This window comes from Lynx rufus, unplaced genomic scaffold (genome assembly GCF_022079265.1).
Source record: "Lynx rufus isolate CCGP_SWC_20201006 ecotype Redwood Valley unplaced genomic scaffold, mLynRuf1.p SCAF_1, whole genome shotgun sequence".
Classification (NCBI taxonomy): domain Eukaryota; kingdom Metazoa; phylum Chordata; class Mammalia; order Carnivora; family Felidae; genus Lynx; species Lynx rufus.
This window is the reverse complement of record NW_025814823.1, coordinates 32,400,434-32,414,849: the sequence shown is the minus strand read 5'-3', so window position 1 is coordinate 32,414,849 and position 14,416 is coordinate 32,400,434. Positions and strand designations below refer to the sequence as shown.

The following is a 14,416-nucleotide window of genomic DNA, read 5'->3' as shown; positions in this document are numbered from 1 at the left end:
CTCAAACTCACAAACCCCAAGACCTAGACCTGAGCCAAAGTCGGATGTTTAACCGGCTGAGCCACCCAGGTGCCCCAGAAGAAATATTTAAAGTAATATGGCCAATTATTACTAAATTAACAATAGGTACTAATCCATAAATTCAAGAATCTCAGAGAACCACAAGCAATATTAGAAAAACAAAAACAAACTTCCCCCCCCAAAAAATAAAACTAGGCATATCATATTTAAACTCTGGGGGGAAATAGAAGAGAATATTAAAGGAAGAAAAAGGAAAAAAATAAACGCTTACATATAGAGAAATAAAGATAAGTATTTCAGCAGACTTCTCATTAAAAAAACATGCAAAAAAGCAGTATGGATTAAAATAACTGTTCAGAGATGGAAAAAAAATCTAGAAATCTATTCCAATCTATATCCAGGGAAATTATCCTTCAAAAGTGAAGGAGAAGTAAAGACTGAAAAAAAAAATGAGGGAAATCATTTTTTAGCAGACTTGTTATAAAAGAAATATAAAATAAAATTCTTCAGGCAGGAACAAAAAAGATATAGGTCAGAAACTTAGAACTACCTAAAGAAGAGGGTTGCAAAAACCATAAATGAAAACAAAATAAAATCATTTATGTTCTTTATTCTTTGTTGATGTAAAAGACAACCACTGTTCAAAGCACTGTACCAACAATGTGTTGCGTGTGTACAACATATGAATAATTGATATAAATGGCAGCAACGTCATAAAGCATACCAGAGAGGAATGGAGGATAAATTCATAAAGGTAACTGCGAAGTTTGGTTCCTAGTTAAAAACCTATGTGTGGCTTATTTCACTTAGCATAACACTCTCCAGTTCCATCCACGTTGCTACAAAGGGCCATATTTCATTCTTTCTCATTGCCAGGTAGTACTCCATTGTGTATATAAACCACAATTTCTTTATCCATTCATCAGTTGATGGACATTTAGGCTCTTTCCATAATTTGCTAATGGTGAGAGTGCTGCTATAAACATTGGGGTACAAGTGAAATAAGCCATACAGAGAAAGACAGATACCATATGTTTTCACTTTTATGTGGATCCTGAGAAACTTAACAGAAACCCATGGGGGAGGAGAAAGAAAAAAAAAAAAAGAGGTTAGAGTGGGAGAGAGCCAAAGCATAAGAGACTCTTAAAAACTGAGAACTGAGGGTTGATGGCAGGCGGGAGGGAGAGAAGGGTGGGTGATGGGTATTGAAGAGGGCATCTTTTGGGATGAGCACTGGGTGTTGTATGGAAACCAATTTGACAATAAATTTCATATATTGAAAAAATAAATTAAATTAAATTAAATTAAATTAAATTAAAAACTTCAAAAAAAAACAAAAACAAAAAACCTATGTGTGATTTTTCAGGCCTGAGTACAGGCAATTACAAAGGCTTTACTTGTCACATCTTACAAAGGAAAGCTGCCCTCTCCACACAGACATGGTATACTACAGTCTCTGAAGGAAGTTGAGTCAAGGTCTGAGGCCCCCTGGACAGTCATGCTCTTCACACACGTGCATTTCTACTGCCATCACCTCCATTTCTAGGTCTCTTCATCTGAGGCCTTGGACAGAGGTCTTTTTTAGGCTCCTCCGCTGATGTCTCATATGGGGGAGGAAGAGGAAGTAGAAACCATGAAGACACTTTTCCCCAACCTCAGTTCCTAGTACTTTTCCACTCCTATCCTTTCCCTCTAGCTCTCCCTGATTTCAGGGTCCATGAAAGTGCCAGAGACTTTAGGCCAACAGTGAGCCAACCCCCACATTTGCATTGCCCCTTGATTGGTGGGGGCAAATGGAGCAGGAGTGGTTCTGTGGGGTAAAATGGACTAGGAGTGGGGGATGGGCTTCCTTGGTTTTAGCCTTTTGCTTATTATCCATTGAAGCAAATGATTAAACACTTAACTCTTCCACTTTTTTGGCTTGTTCCTTTAATTGGCCAATTGACTTCAGTCAGCTCAGTCTCTCTTTCCCAACTCTGCTGAAATCCGTTCAGCAACTGCATCACACATGAAGCTTTACAGTGAAATTTCATTGTGTATATACATTACTTACATATACATGTTGTGAATACTAGAAGAAGCACTAAAATAGTTTTAAAAGAGGATAAATAATACACAAAGAAAAAAATATAAATTACAATTAAAAAGTTGGAGAATTTGAAACTTCTTTGTTATAAAAATCAGTTAGGGTGGAGTTGACCGGAACAGTACTATCAGTTAACTTGGTCATTTTAGCATTTATAGAACACTCCGTCCAAACCCAACAGAAAACACATTCTTCTCACCCACACATGAAACAGTTGCAGTTAGACCACATTCAGGCCATCAAACAGAAGTTGGCAAACGGATCAGAAAGCCTGAGTGCGCCCTCCTTTGGCGCTCAGGGGAAGGTCAGAGCACACCCAGCCCTCACATAGGAAACCTTCACCACAATCTCACGCTGCAACCCCAGTCAATATGCTTTTCCTGCCTTTTCAAGTTATTTTCAGACCTCCTTGGGAGTCAGCCCTGTTTCATGCCTTCTTGGTGCGCATGTGATGTCATCATTCTACACACTCAAACCATTAAATACGTGTGTTTGTGTGATTTACACACATTTGAGCTAAAGGTAGAATATAACATAATAGGTACTCATAATAGTTACTCACAAATTTTATCGTAAGGAATTTAACATTTAGTTTGTCCTAAAATAAAATCCAATGAAATATTCTTGCTAGTCCTAAACCTTTTCTAAAGAGAAAGAATTGTGATTTCTCTTTAGATGCATTTAATTTAGCGAAGCTTATAGATGATTTAAGAATAGATGATTCTTTCCAATTCATTGAATCTTTTCAGGTACTATTGACTTGCTCATCCCATCTTAAGCCCATATATTTTTCTATACCCTCACTGTTTCCCAAATATGTAAGAAAATATATCTGTGGATCTGAGTAAAAATCTTTCTCATCCAACACAAATTCCTTTAAAAACCTAATAAGAAAGCAATTGGAAAAAGAGACAGCGGTTCTTCTTTACTTTCTCTCATCCTTCCTGTTTAATTTCTTTCCCTCATGACTTGGATTTATTTTGGTTTGTGATCACATGCTAATTTGCACAGTTCAGTTCACCCAGATGGAGCATATAGCTACCTACAGGGGTAACAGTACATTTCTTTAGATACTTTCTCAAGGTCTAATGGTTTATATATCCCCAGGATCAACTTTCTTAAGCAGCAGGCAGTAAGTATCTTCACAATTGTTAAGTTATAAAAGTGTTTCCTAAACTCTGTGTCTTAACTTCATGAGGTTCCTATTTAATAGCTGTATGTCCTTATAATTCTATAATATCAGAAGAGAGCAAAAACTCACAAAGAAACACTTTCTGGAGGGGAATATACTTATGCAGAAGTTTGTAGAACGTATCACATTTATATATTAGGTACATCTTAGGTTCTGTGTGTATTGCACAATTTATTTATCTTATCACAAGCTCAGCTACTTTGGGTACTAGGTTTTGATTAATACCTTCAGGAAAGATAAAAGTTTTCTTTCACACAAACTGAATGTTTTTATGAACATATCTAACACCCGATCCGTTTCCTCTTCTTCTTGCTTGAGGGTAAATGTAAGGCAAAAATCAGTTTGCCAGTAACTTTTAAAATTTAATTTAAAAGGAAGGGATATTCATTTAAGGGGAAATAGATTTTATTATCTGAGGCAATTTTTGCAATTAAGATACTGAAGAGTTCTGCCAGTAGAACAGGTCTATACCCTTCCAATGAAAGGGAATTGCTTTAACATGAGGAAAGCTTTAAAGTTTCACTCTGTAATTTCACTTGCTTTAATGGAAATACTTTAACACCTCCGCTCCTATCAGCCCCTGCCTCATGTTATAACATCCCCATCTAGATCAAAAGCAGAAACAGAAACATTGACATTATCCAGGGTGGTCTGATTTGTATTGTGAAATCACACTTCAAAATGTCTTCTTATATTATTCTAGCTGACACTCAATATTCTATTAGTTTCGGGTGTACAACTTAGTTATTTGACATTTGCGTACATTACAAAATGCTCACATGATAAGTCTAGTTACTGTCACCATACAGTTATTACAATATCATTGACTCTACTCCCTATGATGTGCTTAACATCCTTAGGATTTATTTATAACTGTAAATGTCTTTTATACTTCATTTTTATCAATAGTTGCTACCTTAACAAAAACTAGTCTAAATGCAATGAAAAAAAAAAAAGGAAATGTTATCTTCCTCACGTAGGTAGCTGAATTCATGTGCTGTCTTCCATTTTTTTAATACTATTTCATACAATTACACGTTTTCCCCCTCTGGGACCTTAGAAAATTGTATTGTGATTTGCTTGCTGAATGCATTAACTAGCAGGGGGTAGAGCACCATGATATGATTCCTTGATGCTATGCTCTCTTTATGTGCTACCTCTAAGGCTTCAGTTTTCACTCAATAAGATGATCATATTCATGGGAGTAGCCAGAGTAGGTTTTTACATAAAGTGAAACTTCCCAAGAAATATCAGCTATTTTAACTCTTGGTCAGTAATTTAATGATTAAAGGAACTTGATCAAACGTGAAACTGTTTGCTCAAGCTTTCACATTAAGGCAATGGAAAAGCCTGGACTAGATTCTATTTCTACTGATATGTAATGTCCATGTCTCTTTTCTGATACCTGCTACTTTGATCACTTTGTATCTGTCTGCCACTGATAATCTGCATTTATATAGTACAGGTATTTTATATACTGCAATACATGGTGATTTCATTATAATGTCTTCCCCAATAGATTGCACTCTACTAAAGGAACAAGGAAAGAGAGAGAGAAAGATCATGACATTCTCTTAAAAATCTCTAGTGCTTAGCACATGATTGCAAATTTCTAACATCACTCAATATTTGGTGATCTGAATGAAAGCGCTATATTAATGACATTTTTGTAATGCAGGTATTGAAATGAAATAAATGAAATAAATTAATTAAATGCCACATGTAATCAGAGTATATTAATCTAGAGTCTCACAAAAATATTATAATTTAAATCATACCATTTCTCTTCCTCCTAGTACTTAGCATTTTATTATTTTTACTATAATAGTATCACTATAAAAAAACAATAACAAATTCTCAAAGCATCCATGCTAAAGGTCATCTTGTAGGCAACATCTCATCATAATTATTTTTTGATGCTTGTATCAGAAATGAAAAAATACTCATTCTTTATTAAATTAGGCCTTAGGGAGATCTTTGGTATATTGACGTAGTGGTTATACTATTTACACTGCAGAGGTATAAGAACAACAGGGAATGATATCTTTGGCAAAACACTGTTTATTTTTAATTTTTTTAAGTTTATTTATTTATTTTAAGAGAAATAGAGAGAGACAGAGGGTCACAAGCAGGCTCTAAGCTGTCAACACAGAGCCTGATGCGGGGCTGGAACCCACAAAGCCGGGAAATCATGACCTGAGGCGAAACCAAAAAAGTTGGACACTTAGCTCACTGAGCCACCCAGGTGCCCCAAAACACTTTAAAAACAAAATGCCTAGGTTAAAGTTGTCCTATACCTCAATTTTCAGAATCGTATCTAGTTAAAATCTAAACTTAGAGGTAAAGAAGTCCACTTCAGTAGAGAAGTCATTGTTTACCCTGGAGGTGAAGCCAAGAAAACTGGTTAGATTTTGGGGTGAACATATGAATTCAATTAACTTCACTGGATTCAGTGCAAAATACGGTGGGGAGGGACAGAGTTTCATATGGAGAGTAGAAAGAAGGATTTCGGACACATAGCCAGTGCTGTAATCTAAGCCCTGTCATGTTACATGTATTTTTCACCTCAGTATAAGAACACTTCAATTTCTCCAGATGTTCTTAAATAGAGATAATTATACATGTATTAACTCAGCTATAATTTTGGAAAAGTAAATTTTAAATGAATATCTCAGTATTACCAAAGTAAATTTATTTACAACTGGTTTTCCATTGCTTCAATATGATAGCATAATAAATTTACATTTATCCTCTTAACTTTTATAGCATTATATATATATATATATATAATTCTTAAATTTGTGAGCATGATATTACCTATTTGAGTTGGCAGTAGCATATAGAAAGAAATGTATATGCTTCATAATAATAATGATATTTGTAATATAAAATGATAATAAGTAGTAACATTTATAATAATAATAAAACTAGTATATCATTATTTTTATTTTAAAGGGCTTTATTTTTTTAATTAATATATTTATTTTGAGAGAGAGAGAAAGAGAGAGACAGAATGCATGTGCAATTCGGGTAGGGGTAGAGAGAGAGAATCCCAAGCAGGTTCTGCACTGTCAGTGTGGAGCCCAATGTGAGTCTCGAACTCATGAACCATGAGATCATGACCTGGGCTGAAAACAAGAGTCAGATTCTTAACTGACTGAGCCACCCAGGCTTCCCTTAAAGGACTTTTATAGACAGTTTTAAGTTCACAGAAAAACTGAGAAGAAGATGCAGAGATTTCCCATAAATCTCCTGTTCCTACACATGTAGAGCCTTCCCCCCCATTATCAACTTCCTTCACCAAGAATGGCACATTTATTACAGTTGATAAACTGATGTTGACACATTGTAGTCACACAAAGTTCATCTATAGTTTACATTAGGGCTTGTTCTTGATGTGCATTGTATGGTTCTGGACCAATGTATAAAAATATATGTCTATCATTATAATATCATACAGGATATTTTTAGTGCCATAAAATTTCTCTGTGCTTATTCTATTCATCCCTCCTCACTCCCAAGCCCAGTTCCTGGAAAGCAGTGATCTATTTATTGCCTCCATAGTTTAGCTTTTATAGAATGTCATATAGTATATAGGCTTTTAGATTAACTTCTTTCACTTGGTAATTATGCATTTACGTTTCCTCCATGACTTCTCATGGCTCGATAGCTCATTTCTTTTTAGCACTGAATGACAGAATAATATTCCATTGTCTGTATGTACCACAGTTTATTTATCCACTCACCTATTGAAGAACATCTTGATTGGTTCTAAGTTTTGGCAATTATGAATAAAGCTGCTGTAAACATCCCTATTTTATGTGGATATAAATTCTCACCTCACATCTTTTGGATAAATGTATTTTGAAAATAGTATTTTTACATGTAGTTTTTTGTTGTTGTTGTTGTTGTTGTTGCATTTATCTTGTTTGATGTTTTCATAGCTTCCTAGATCTGTGGTTTGGTGTCTGACATTAATTTGGGGAAATTCTTGGTCATTATTGTCTTAAATATTTCTTCTGATCCTTTCTTTTTTTCTTCTCCTTCTAGTATTTCTATTATCCTATGTTATACCTTCTATTGTTACCCCACAGTACTTGGATATTCTATCTTATTCTTTTTCAGTCTTTGTTCCCTTTGCTTTACAGTTTGGGAAGTTTCTATCGAGATATCTTTAAGACCAGAAACTCTTTCCAGTCTACTAATAAACCTATCAAAGTCAGTTTTCATTTCTGTTACAGTGATTTTTTTATCTACAAAAAAATTTTTGGTTCTTTCTTAGGATTTCCATCTCTGTTTATTTTGCCCATCTGTTCTTGGATGCTGCTATTTTATCCATGAGATCCCTTAGCATATTAGTCAGAATTGTTTTAAATTCTCCTTCTGATGATTCCAACATCCTTGTCATGTCTGGTTCTGTCTCTTCAAATTGTGTGGGTTTTTTGGTTTGTTTGGTTTCTTTTTTTTTTTTTGCCTTTAGGTATGTCTTATAATTTTTATTTTTAGTCAGACAGGAGAGACTGGTAAGAACTGCTATAAATAGGCCTTTAGTAACGTGGTAGTGAGATGTGTGGGGGGTGGGGGAGCATTCTACAGTCCTGTGATCAGGTCTCAGGTTTTTAATGAGCCTATGCCTCAGGACTGTGAACATTACAAGTGTTTTCATTTTTTTCTTACCCTCCCCCCACTTCCTTGGATGGGACACGTGGGCTAATGTAGTATGAAGTTGGGTTTTTCCTTCTCCCAGGTAAATTAGGTTCTGATAATATCTTATCAGGTTAAACAGTTTCTCCTAAGGGCAGGCCATGTCTGGTATATTTCAAAATAGCTCCTTTTTCCTTACCCCTGCCGGAAGCTGCAAGAGTTTGGTGAGAACCTGGTTGAGCCTCTAGAGGTAAACCTCATATTGTGGGTGTCCCCCGAGGACTGGGTTCCCCATGGAGTGTTTTGTTTTGTTTTGTTTTTGCTTGAGAGAGAGAGAGAGAGCCTGCAAGTGAGCAAGTTGCAAAGAGAGTGAGAGAGGGAGAAAGAGAGAGAGAGAGAGAAGCCCAAAGTGAAGCGAGGCTGGAGCTCACAGGACATGGGCTGAAACTCACAAACCATAAGACCATGACCTGAGCCAATGTCAGATGCTTAACAGCCTGAGCCACCCAAGCACCCCTCCCTGTGGAGTTTTTAACACTGAGTTGCACACACTGAGCCTCCAGCAATTTGGCAATTACAGCTCAGGTCTCTTCCCTGACACTGGTTCCTGCAGCAGTTTCTGCTGGAGTTTGTACTCTGCTAAGTTTGTTATTCTGTGTATTTGTTTGTTGGTCAGATTCTCTTAGGGACAGTGGTTTGCCTTGTGCCTTCACCTTTCTAAGGGATTGTAGAAGAGTGACAATTTTGTCAGTCTCTTCAGCTTTTTTACTTGTTGTTAGGATGGAGTGGTACCTTCCAAGCTCCTGACATGCAGAACTGGAAACCCCAGAATTATTTATTTGCTATATGTTCATTGAAATTTTACTAAGTGCCAGGAATCTACTACAAGGGGAGTCAACACAAATAAGACAGACAAAATTTCTGTCTTATAACAGAATTTACCAATGGACAACTGAAAAGACATTTAATATTAACTGCTTTAATTTTAGAGTTAAAAAAGGCAGTATAAGTCATTAAAAAGAGGCAAAACCTAATTTTGCCATCAATGCATACCGAAGTATCACTGAAATTTGGTATTTATATAATCTAATTGATCCCATAACAACATTGCCAGAAAAAAAAATATTGTAGAATACTAAAGATACTATGACACAAAGAAGTAAAGTAATTTTCTTATAAGCAACCTATAAGGCAAATGAGAATTCAAATCTCATAGCAGATGCTATGCTCTGAATGTTTTTATCCCCCAAAGTTCGCATGTTGAAATCCTAACCTCTGGAGGTGATGGTATTAGTAGGTGGGACCTTTCAGAAATGCTTAAGTCATAGAGATGGAACCCTGCTGAATGGGGTTTAATGTCTTATAAAAGAGGTTTCAAAGAGATTCCTGGCCCCTTTTGCCATGTGAGGACACAAGAACACTCATTTGACCATGATGGCGCCCTGGTCTCAGACTTCCAACTCCAGCAGAACTGGGAGAAATGATTATCTAGTGTGTATACAGTGCCCAGTCTGTGGCATTTTGTTATTGCAGCCTGAATGGACTAAAACAGTAGATAGTAGACTTGTAGAAACTTCAGTGAATTGTTTTCATAGTATATGGAAATGAAGAGAAAAGGTAAAACCCTATATTACTTTATCTTTTTTTCACAATTAAGTTTAATGAAACTGACTGAATATGATAACTCAGAGATAGAGCTGGTTGATGGATATGGCTAGGTAAGAAATTCTCTGGAATTACTTTGTTGCAGAGTTTTTCTTCGGCATTGTATATTAATAATAAAAATCTAAATGATTCTCAATAGCCATTATTTAGGAAATCAGATAGTTTCCTTACTTTTATTTTTGAGTGGGAGGAAATGAGTAAAAAGATTAATAAATCATAATTTTAAAAAATATGTACCTAGTGACATGGCTTTCAGTCCTGGGGCTGTGAAGGAGATAATCTTAATAGTTTGGCAATACGTGGATCTCTAGAGATTTCCTCATTGACCACCTCCTGCTCAGTGGTAATAAGGGGACCAGTTGCCTTATTATTCATTGGATTAGAAATGCAGGTATTTGAAGAGTATGTAGACTTTTATTGTCTCTGTTTTTTCCCCCTTTTTTCTTTTTTACAGCTAGTATGCTTGTTTGGGGATTATTTATAACTTGAGGAAGAAAAGCCTGAGGACCTAGTTTTTCATATTTCTAACTTTCAGGGAACAAACTACTAAGTTCAAGGGACCAAACGACCACTAATCTCCCCTAATTAAATCCCACACTACACAGTTTTGGGAATGTTTGCTCTCCATTTAAATAACCATAAGGAAAAATGTTTTGATATTTCATTTGAGAGCTGAGGGTTCAGAATGTAAAGTTAAGCTAAAGTATATATTGAATGTTATGTCATTTGAACTTCTCTTCTAAAATTATATACATATAGTTTGTTAATCTTCTAATTTTAGTAGTTACGAATTAAGGTATGTAAATATTCTGATTATTTATTTTTAGTCATGCTGTACTGAACATATATAAATTTAGAAAACATTGATTCTCTAGTATGTACCACCATGTTCACTTTGCATTAATATTTTAAAGCAAGAAAAAAAAGAAAAGGAAGAGAAACAAATCAGGAGGGAGGGGGAGGGAAGGAAGGAAGGATTTTCCTGAACTAAAGTTTGATCTTCTCTATTTTCTTTCCTCAGAAATCATATATAAGGTGAAAAAGCATACATCTTTCACATACTTAAACATTCTTCACCAAGAATGCTTAAATTATCACCAAATGCAAACTTCTAAACATATGGCTTGCCCTCTCCTTAAGCCTTTTGCTGCAATTATTTCTGGGACATTTCTGAATATCTGAGAAAGGGAAGAAATTAATTTTCTGATATGCAATGGATTTTTGTAGAGGTAGAAAATTTCACATAAGGTAGAGTTTGGAACAACTGTGTACTCAGAACAAAAAGAAGAAATCTGATGGTTATTTTCCTAGTTAATCCAGAAAGCATAATCATTGTGAAACAGAAAGGCTGAATTCAAGGAATAATAGTATCAATGTGAAACATTCCTTTATTATGCATTTGTGTTAGCTGAAAGGAAGGGTTGTATCTTGTACAGAAAATACGTTGACCTAGGAATCAGGTATGTTGATATTCTCTCAAATCTGTCCTAGATAGCAAGCTTGACATAGGCAAGTCTGTTAACGTCTTTACCTCCATTTCTTCATCTATAAAATTATGGGCCAGGTATATATTTTCGTAGGTCTTTTACAGCTTGAAAATCATGTCATTCTGAAGGCTTGTATTTCATTATCCCTTATCAATAGCAAAGAAACAAAAAGTACAAAAAGCATTGATTTACTTTATCTGTACATAATCCAGAAAACATCACTAATAAAATAATTTATTTTGTATCGGGAATTGGATTATTTGCATTGTATCTTGGGACCTGAAAAATTCTATACATAGAACAGGATTATGGAAATCTATTAACCTGTGGCATTTGCTCATGTTGCATTTTACATGTAATATTTAAAATGAGGAGGGTGAAGAGTTTGCACAGCACCTGTCAACATTTAACCTTGAATATGTCAAGAAATATTAGCTATTATGTTTGTTTGAACAATATGTTCCCAAATCCATATAGTCATAGTGATTCTATCTATACATAATATTTGATACAAACCCATTTATGATCAGAATTGGAATTCAAAACAATTCCTAAAATTATAGTTTTGATTTTGTAGTATTACATCGTGCTACTTGCAAACCATTAAGTGAATTCATAATTCTTTGTTTAGTGGCCAAAAACTTAATTAAGTAAACTCCTTATTAAAGAGAAAAGTATAGACCATAAATCACACTGTAACTCAGAATAGAATAAACAAGTAAAAAAGTTCAAAATCACAGTCCTTTTGACTGAAATGTATATAGTAATGTTTAATCTAAAATGACAGCATGATTAGAGATTTATCAATTAAACAAATATGAAGAGATGATTTTTAAATAATTTAAAATTCATCCAGAAACTGTGTAAAATGTCGAAACATACCTGTATCAAATAGTTTGCTCAGCCATGCTTTATAATTATTGAATAATAATGTCTTAAAACTTTTTTTGAATCATAATTTGTTCAAAAATACTTTTTTTTCAAACATGGTTATATATCTGGAGACCTCATTTTTTGAAACAACATTCTGCACGTTTTAGAGAGCCATGGAAGAAGATTCTGAGTTCTCTGTACTCTTCAGATATGGATCCTATGGTGGTATAAAATGAGCTCAGACTGAACCAGCAGCTTGCTAACACATATATGAATTTTTCTGATAATTCAGCATAGAGGAGTTACAGATGATAGCCAAGGGTGCTATATTCCTCCGCATTTAAGGAACAGAGAAGTTACTAAAACAGTCTATGATAAAGACAGTTCATAGTTTGAATAAATGATGTGCACAACACTTTTGAGGTCCATGGTGACTCAAGAGGAAAGTCTAGTTTCTCAGTGATTGTGGAAGTGGATAAAGGGGAAGGTTTGGTGATCACGGTTAAGGAGACTGATAGCACTGGCAGCCATGATTACGGAAGTGGCTCTGACAAACTTGAATATGGTGGAAACAGTTGATGGTATGACAAATCAGATGAAGATGATTGATCAAAACCCCTCCCATTAAGTGAGTGCTTGGAACAGAAACCCTTCTCTGGAGATAAGACTGGAATTAACTTTGAGAAATATGACATTCCAATTGAGGCAACAGGCAACAATTGTCTCCCACATAATGAAAGTTTCAGTGATGTTGAGAGGGGAGAAATCATCCTGAGAAACAGTTTATTTGTTATACTCCCCTGACTTCAGTGCAGAGGGATGCTATTCTTACTATCAAAGAGAAAAGATATTTGATGGCTTGTACCCAAACAGGGTCTATAGAAACTGCAGTATTTCTCTTGCCCATCTTGAGTCTGATATATTCCAATGGTCCAGGGGGGACTTTGAGGACCAGAAAAGAAAAGAGAAGGCTTGGGAGCTGCAAAAAAATATCCAGTTTTCTTTGTATTAGCACTAATGAGAGAATTGGCAGTACTGACCTATGAGAAAGCTATATCTATGGTTTTTCATACCAATCTAGGGTTTTTCTTTGGATTATTTCTGGTGGTGCCAATATTGGTCAGCAGATTTAAGACTTAGAACATGGATGCTACTTGTTAGTACCATTTAAGAGGCCTTGTAGATATGATGGAAAGAGGAAATACTGGATTAGACTTCTGACAATACTTGGTATTGGATAAAGCTGATAGTATGTTCGCTATGGAGTTTGAAGCTCAAATATGTAAAATACTTGAAAAAATAGCATGGTATCAAAGGGAGATCACCATTCCATGATGTTTAGTGCTACTTTCCCTAGGGAAATAATGATGCTTGCTCATGATTTCTTTGATGAATATATCTTTCTGGCTGTGGGAAGATTGGGTCTACTTCTGAGAATATCCCACAGAAGGAGTCAGACAAATGGTAGTTTCGGCTTGACTTTCAAAAGGCAAGGATTCGCTGACCCTTAGCGTTTGCAGAGACCAAAAAGGGTGCAGATTCTCTGGAGGATTTTTTTTATACAAAAAAGGATACGCTTACACCAGTATCCATGAAGAACAGCCTTATAGAGACAGAGAAGAGGCCTTGACCTGTTCCTTTATGGAAAAAGTCCAATTCTAGTGGCTATATCAATAGTATCAAGAAGATTGGGTGTTTCAAATATGAAACAACTTGTCAATTTTGACTCGCCAATGATATTGAAGAAACATACATCACATTGGCTTTGCAGAATGTATAGGAAAACTGCTACCTTGTTCTCTTAAGAGAAGCATAAATATTACCAAGGGTTTGTTGGATCTTCTTGCAGGGACTAAACAAGTACTGCCATCTTGGTTAGAAATACGGCATATGAACACCACTGCAAGGGTAGCAGTTGTGTGCATTCCAGGAGTCGTAGATTCAGTAGACAATTTGGTGCCAGAGACTATCAACATAGTACTGGCACTAGCAATTCCAGCTTCTGTAGCAACTATGTGTGGGAGCACTTGCCACAGTGGTAGCAACTCTACGGCAGCAGAGACTTTGCTAGAGATGGTTATGGAGGCTTTTACAGTAGTAAGGATTTAGAGGAAATTACAACTCCCAAGGGGTGTACTCAGGAGTTGCCATGAGACAATTGAATCTGCTTGGCAGTGGGTCACTCTGTCCAACAAACTAATAGGGAAACCACATGTAATGTAGCCTGACAATACCTGTATAGCCTCAAGAACTCACAACAAGTTACCAACTGTGATATTCCACTGATTTGTTTAAAAGAACTTAAGGTCATAAGAAGAGATGAAAGGAATAATCAGCCCTCTTCAGAGATACTTTCAAGACATCAGTTCCTATACTTTAGAGTAACTGCCCTCCTGCCCACCCCATCCCAAACTACATTTATAATTTTATAACAGGATCATTTGTTTG

The 14,416-nt window shown here is 35.6% G+C and overlaps 1 pseudogene; it reads left to right on the top strand.

The window, feature by feature from the left end:
• The window catches only part of LOC124508458 (ATP-dependent RNA helicase DDX3X-like), an 84,132-nt pseudogene extending 69,964 nt beyond the window's left edge, over window positions 1-14,168 (top strand).
• The last annotated feature ends 248 nt before the right edge of the window (window positions 14,169-14,416 follow it).